The sequence below is a fragment of the Bos grunniens genome, chromosome 10, assembly GCF_055505025.1.
Source record: "Bos grunniens cultivar Pamir isolate PY7600 chromosome 10, Bosgru_T2T1.0, whole genome shotgun sequence".
NCBI classification, from domain to species: Eukaryota; Metazoa; Chordata; class Mammalia; order Artiodactyla; family Bovidae; genus Bos; species Bos grunniens.
The window spans coordinates 56,479,279-56,485,912 of NC_141174.1; positions in this window are offsets into that span (position 1 = coordinate 56,479,279).

The following is a 6,634-nucleotide window of genomic DNA, read 5'->3' on the forward strand; positions in this document are numbered from 1 at the left end:
GAATGACAATGCTGACACAGTATGTGGGCCCTGCATCCACCTGTTGGATCATGAGGAGGTCCACTGGGAGGTGTGCATATTCTGGGATCCAAATTGGTTAAGTCCCACCAACCACTGCCCTTTTCTCTGGTAAACAAGGAACTCCATGATGCAGTAAGAAAAAACAGCCTGGAATTTCTTGCTAGAGACTTTGAAGATATGGGTCAGAAACTGTAGGACTTAGAGACTAAAATGATGGGAACTTGGTAAAGGATTGAGCACTCTTAGCAACTAGTACAGTGCATAGAACACAGCTGCTGCTGCTAAGTCGCTTCAGTCGTGTCCGACTCTGTGCCACCCCATAGATGGCAGCCCACCAGGCTCCCCTGTCCCTGGGATTCTCCAGGCAAGAACACTGGAGTGGGTTGCCATTTCCTTCTCCAATGCATGAAAGTGAAAAGTGAAAGTGAAGTCGCTCAGTCATGTCTGATCCTTAGCGACCCCATGGACTGCAGCCTTCCAGGCTCCTCCGTCCATGGGATTTTCCAGACAAGAGTACTGGAGTGGGGTGCCATTGCCTTCCAGGCTTCACTAAATGTGATTGAGTGAATAACAGAATCTTCATAACGACCTGAAAGAACATTGTCAAGAAGAGACTCATCCAGAAATGAGCTTCTAGTGAAATTTAAGTTTTTTAATTTCACAGAATACATATAAATGTATTTTTTACATGAGAACCTAACAGATAAAACTAATATCCTCTCTGACTACCACTTTGAATTACTGCCTCCTTTTTCACTCTCCAAGAATAGTTACTGGTATAAGTTAGATGTATATACCTTGCTAATATTTCCACAAACATGTGTACCCCACCAGAAATATGTAATATTGTATAGGTTTAAAAAAAATATATGAATGATATTAGTCTTACAAATTGCTCTTCAGTTTCCTTTTTTCATTAAAAAAGAAAAAAGTTTTTTTATTTTTTCTTGTTGACCTAGAAAGGGACCTAGCTCATTCCTTTCAGTGAATACATAGGATGCTTTGGTATGTATGTGCCACAATTTGCCCACCTCCTTACTGAAGGATACTTAGATTGTTTTCATTATTTTGTTATCATAAAAAATGCTGTAATAAACAGCCTTATGTTGTTTCTATATGCACACATGTAGAAAATGGCAAAAAAAAAAAAAAGTCACAATCTCCACCTTCCTTGTATCCACACACTTTGCAATGTGATTTTGCAGCTCTTCCTAAAAGATAAAGTCCTTTTCTCCTCCACTTGAAACTAGGATGACCTTGGACTTAATTCAGCCAGTGGAAGGCATGTCAGTGTGCCAATTGTAAGCCTAGACCTCAAGAGGTCTTGAATGCTTCTGCTTTCTATCTCTTGGAGCTTTGTCCAAGCACCAGGTGAATGCACAAACCCAGACCAGCATGTTGGTGAAAGAGAGACCACATGAACAGAGTTGAGCTGTGTCAGCCTAGAGCATCCTACACCAGCCAGCCCCCAGCTATCTCAGCACCGGACTGAGCCAGAGGAAATCAGAACCTGCCTAGCTGAGTCCAGTGCCCGTTGCCAACCTGGAGACCTGTGAGCTAAATAAATACTTGCTCTAACAGTGAAAGTTATCTGATACAATGTGTGCAGATATTTCTTTAGAGTAGGTTTTTTTTTCAAACTTTAGCTTGTATCAGTATCAGCTGGTGGGATTTTAAACTGATCTGAGTGGGACTTGAGCGTTTGCATTTCTAACAAGTTCTCAGGCAATGCTAATAATTATAGGGCCATACTTGGGAAGTCACTGCTCTAGAATATATAACCTAAAAATGGTGTTGCTGGGTCATGAATTATAAGCATGATTAATAGCTAATAGCTACTCCCAAGATGGAGCATATATCCATCCAAAGTGGATATATGCTCAGGGCGTCCCTGGTGGCTTACTGGTAAACAATCTGCCTGCCAATGCAGGGGACTCGGGTTCGATCCCTGGTCTGGGAAGATTCCCACATACCGAGGGACAACTAAGTCTGTGCACCACAACTACTGAGCCCATGTGACACAACTACTGAGCCCACACACTTAGAGCCCATGCTCCGCAACCAGAGAAACCACTGCAATGAGAAGCCTGCACACTGCAACTGGAGAGTAGCCCTGCTCGCCGCAACTGAAGGGGGCCCACGTACAGCAACGAAGACCCAGCACAGCCATAGATAAATAAATAATTTTTTTTAAAACACTTAAAAAAAAACAAAGTGTATCCTTATAGAAAATTTAAGGGGTAAAAGAAAAAGCCACTGAAACAAAACTTTTAAACCAGATAGTATCAGGAACAAATGTGAAAAACAAAGTATCAGTGTGAAGGAGGAAGTAACTCAGTAATTCTTGGGACTGGAAGATGGAACAGGAAGCTGATTAATAACAAAACTTATGACCAAAGCACAGAATATGAATGATGAAATGTTAAACCAAGAAAATAAATAGTATCTCATAATACTACTTATTAGAGTATGTGCTAGAGCAGGACTAGAAGCTGCTCTAGAAGAGTATTCCTTTTTCGAAGAAAGTGACAGGGGGAGAGAGAGAAGATCCTGAGTGGTCATTCTGCAGCCTCATCCCTCACCTCACTTTCCTTAGTTCTCCATGCCAGTTTCCATGGTTGTCTTTTACTTCCTTTCATGAAACGTCCTCTCTCCCACCACAGGGCCTTCGCACTTACTGATTCCTGTGCATGGAACACTTCCTCTTTCTTTCTGCCCGTATTCAACCAAGTTAATTTCTATTTAACTTTAACGTTTTAGATCTAATTTCACTTAATCGGGAAAGCCACATCTCCCAGACTAGATGAAATTTCACCCTTATAAACTTTCAACACACTGCATTTCTCCTACACAGCACTTAATGTAGCTGGGATTTTACCTTTATTTTTGTGTTTATATGACTGATGACTGCCTTACCCTCCAGCCTGTGAGTTTCAGGAGGGCTGAGACTGTGTCTCTTCTCATCACCATTGTAATCTCAGTATCAACTTTGGCAAAGAGCAGATACCCATAAATATGTGTTGCATGAGTAAAATAGGGCTTGCAAAAAGCTTTTAGTGAAACTGAGGTCAAGAGTACAATGAAAACATTCAGAAGAGGGGAAAAAAGAGGAGGAAACAGAAGCATTATCTTCAGGATACCACACAATAGTGGGTCACAGAATAGCAATGATGAGCTCCCATTTGTTTGAACAGCCACATCAAAAGAGTACTGGCTAGTGGACCTCTGATCCCCTGGAGAGAAGTTTCCATTGGTGTACTAGTGGATTCTAAGGTCGAGCCTTTTTCAGTATTTTTGAATTAGAAAGTTTGCCTATACCATGTTTGCAGATAACATGAGAGCCAAAAGGTTTATTTTGCCATAATTTAGATGAAAAATAATACCCAGAACTACAAAGTCAAAACCAATAAAATAAAGGTCAATAAAGATACATATTAAGTCAATCTTGCAAGTACCTGATTATGGAAGAGAAGCTGGGTTTGACTACCTGGATTATATAAAGACTTGATTGCTGACAACAAATTCATAATGAACAAATGCTGTGAGACAACTGGTAAGAATGTCCAGAGAATGGGAACTGATGGTCTCACTTTACTGGTAGATTCTTGAGTACTATATCCATTTCTTAGAGCCAGTTTGAGGCCTGGAAACCTTGAGATAGGAAGAATAGCATCTGGAGACAATTAGCCTGCAAAAATAAAAACTAGAGGAAACACAAAAATTGACCTCGGATAGAGACAGCTCACCAAATGTGTACCTCCAGCTCAGGAAGAGATACTCTTTCTGAAGCTCTCATGATTTTTTATTTTTATGATTTCTGATAAGTTCTTTTTCATCTTATGTTCTTGTTTCACTTCTTATTTCATAATTCCTTGTTTGTTTGTGAATATTATAATTCATTTCTCTGAGAATTCTTTGAAAAGAACTTTTGTTTTCTATTAATCCATGTTTAACCAGTGAATGGCTTCTTTTCTTTCTTTCAATTTAAGTATCTTTACTTGGCTGTGTCAGGTCTTAGTTGCAGCATGCAGGAGCTTCCCTTGTAGCATTGGGCTTCCCTCTAGTTTCGGCGTGTGGGCTCAGTAGTTGCGGTCAGTGGGTTAGTTGCCCCACAGCATGTGGGATCTTAGTTCCCTGCTGCTGCTGCTGCTAAGTCACGTCAGTCGTGTCCAACTCTGTGCAACCCCATAGACGGTAGCCCACCAGGCTCCTGTCCCTGGGATTCTCCAGGCAAGAACACTGGAGTGGGTTGCCATTTCCTTCTCCAGTGCATGGAAGTGAAAAGTGAAAATGAAGTCGCTCAGTCGTGTCCGACTCTTCACAACCCCCTGCACTGCAGCCTACCAGGCTCCTTCATCCATGGGATTTCCCAAGCAAGAGTACTGGAGTGGGTTGCCATTGCCTTCTCCTTAGTTCCCTGACTAGGGATCAAACCTGTGTCTCCTGCATTGGAAGGCAAATTCTTATCCACTGGACCACCAAAGAGGTCTCCCCTTTTTTCTCTTTTCCTGTAGATTATTTTAATGCTTTCATTTGCCTGAGCTGATTTCACTCCTTAATCACTGATTTTGGTGCCAGTCTTTCTTAAAAATATTTTCCTTATGTGTTTCAGAAATTTGGTTTGCAGGTTTACTTTTAGTGGAAAATTTTCCTTCTTCTTTTGCCGTCCTCTCCTTTTCCTGTCATCCCACTCCTTTTCCGTCTCCTGGTTTACTTTTCTTCTATTTGGTTTTTTCTGCTCCCAATCCAGAGATAGCTGAACTATTGGAGCTCTAGGCTCCTGGCTCACAGTGATAGTAAAAACCCTGCCACCATGTCTGCCAGCTGCTTGATTAAGTTGCCTTCTACTGCTGCTGCTGCTAAGTCACGTCAGTTGTGTCCAACTCTGTGCGACCCCATAGACGGCAGCCCAACAGGCTCCTCTGTCCCTGGGATTCTCCAGGGAAGAACACTGGAGTGGGTTGCCATTTCCTTCTCCAATGCATAAAAGTAAAAAGTGAAAGTGAAGTCACTCAGTCGTGTCCGACTCTTAAGGACCCCATGCCCTTGATTTCCATGGAGAACATCTATTCTTCATTACCTTCACAGAAGCCACACTTTGAGTGGCCTCTCCCTACTTCTAAAACGGTAGAAGTCCATGAGGATCTTGGCTTTTGCTCTCTATATGGCTCTGTGCTTCTGATTCAAGGAGAGGTGAAGAGTGCATAACATATATAGTATAGTTTTTAAAAGAATGATAAAATGAGAATTTATTGTAACCACTATTGTCTGTCTTTTACATTCTTTATACTTTTCTCTCTCACTGAGATGTGCTTGGAGTAGTGGAGTCCCCTATAACAGGAACCTCCAATACCATGGTGCCAGAGTACACCCTGTCCACTCTAACAGCAGGTGGTGCTCCAGGGTCCTCAGTGAATTTCACTGCAAAAACCTTTGGGTCCTAGGATAACCTGGTCTCTTCAGGGTTGTAGGCTTTATAAACAGCCCATCACTGTATAATTATTTAGCTCCAGGATCTTCTGACTAGATGTGGTTACCATTATTACCTTTTCCTTAAAATTAAATAATGGCTCTAGATGTTTGGGCTTCCCTGGTGGCTCAGATGGTGAAGAATCTGCCTGCAATGCAGGAGACCCAGGTTTGATCCCTGGGTCAGGAAGCTCCATGGAGAAGGAAATGGCAACCCACTCCAGTATTCTTAACTGGAGAATTCCATGGACAAAGGAGCCTACCAGGCTGCAGTTCATGGGGTCACAGAGTCAGACATGTCTGAGCGACTAACACTTTCACTTTTTCAAGATGTTCACAACTTTTTCTCTTAACAATAGCTTGTCAAGTCTGTGAATTCTCTCTACAAATTCCACGTGTAAGGAAAGACGGGCTCATTTTATACATTGTGTAGGCTGCCCCAGTGCTAAGGTTTACAACCGTTCAGAAATCCTTGGGAAATATATAAATATATTTATTATTTAAATAATTTGATTTAATACATAATATTAAATATTTTTATCTTAAAAATACAATATTTTAAATATACTATATATAATATGTAATATATGAAAGATAATTATATATCCCGAAGTAATGAATGCTTAATTATCTTCAAAATTAACATCTCATTAACTGTTCAGTTAGGATTATACACCTTTTACATATTATGGTAACCTGAGGTTAGGTTTCTTATTTCACAAGAACCTCTGATCATCTACAGCTGTCAGAGATCATAGCTAACTACAAATTACATGATACTTTTGGATTAAAAGTTTTAAGTGCAAATTTTATTCACAGAATTTTTAACAGCATATATATTTTTTAATATTAGGCCTGCTGCTGCTGCTAAGTCACTTCAGTCGTGTCCGACTCTGTGTGACCCTGTAGACAGCAGCCCACCAGGCTCCCCCGTCCCTGGGATTCTCCAGGCAAGAACACTGGAGTGGGTTGCCATTTCCTTCTCCAATGAGTGAAAGTGAAGTCGCTCAGTCGTGTCCAACTCCTAGCGACCCCATGGACTGCAGCCCACCAGGCTCCTCCATCCATGGGATTTTCCAGGCAAGAGTACTGGAGTGGAGGCCTAGATACAACAATATTGTTATATGCTTGATGTGGTGTGAAG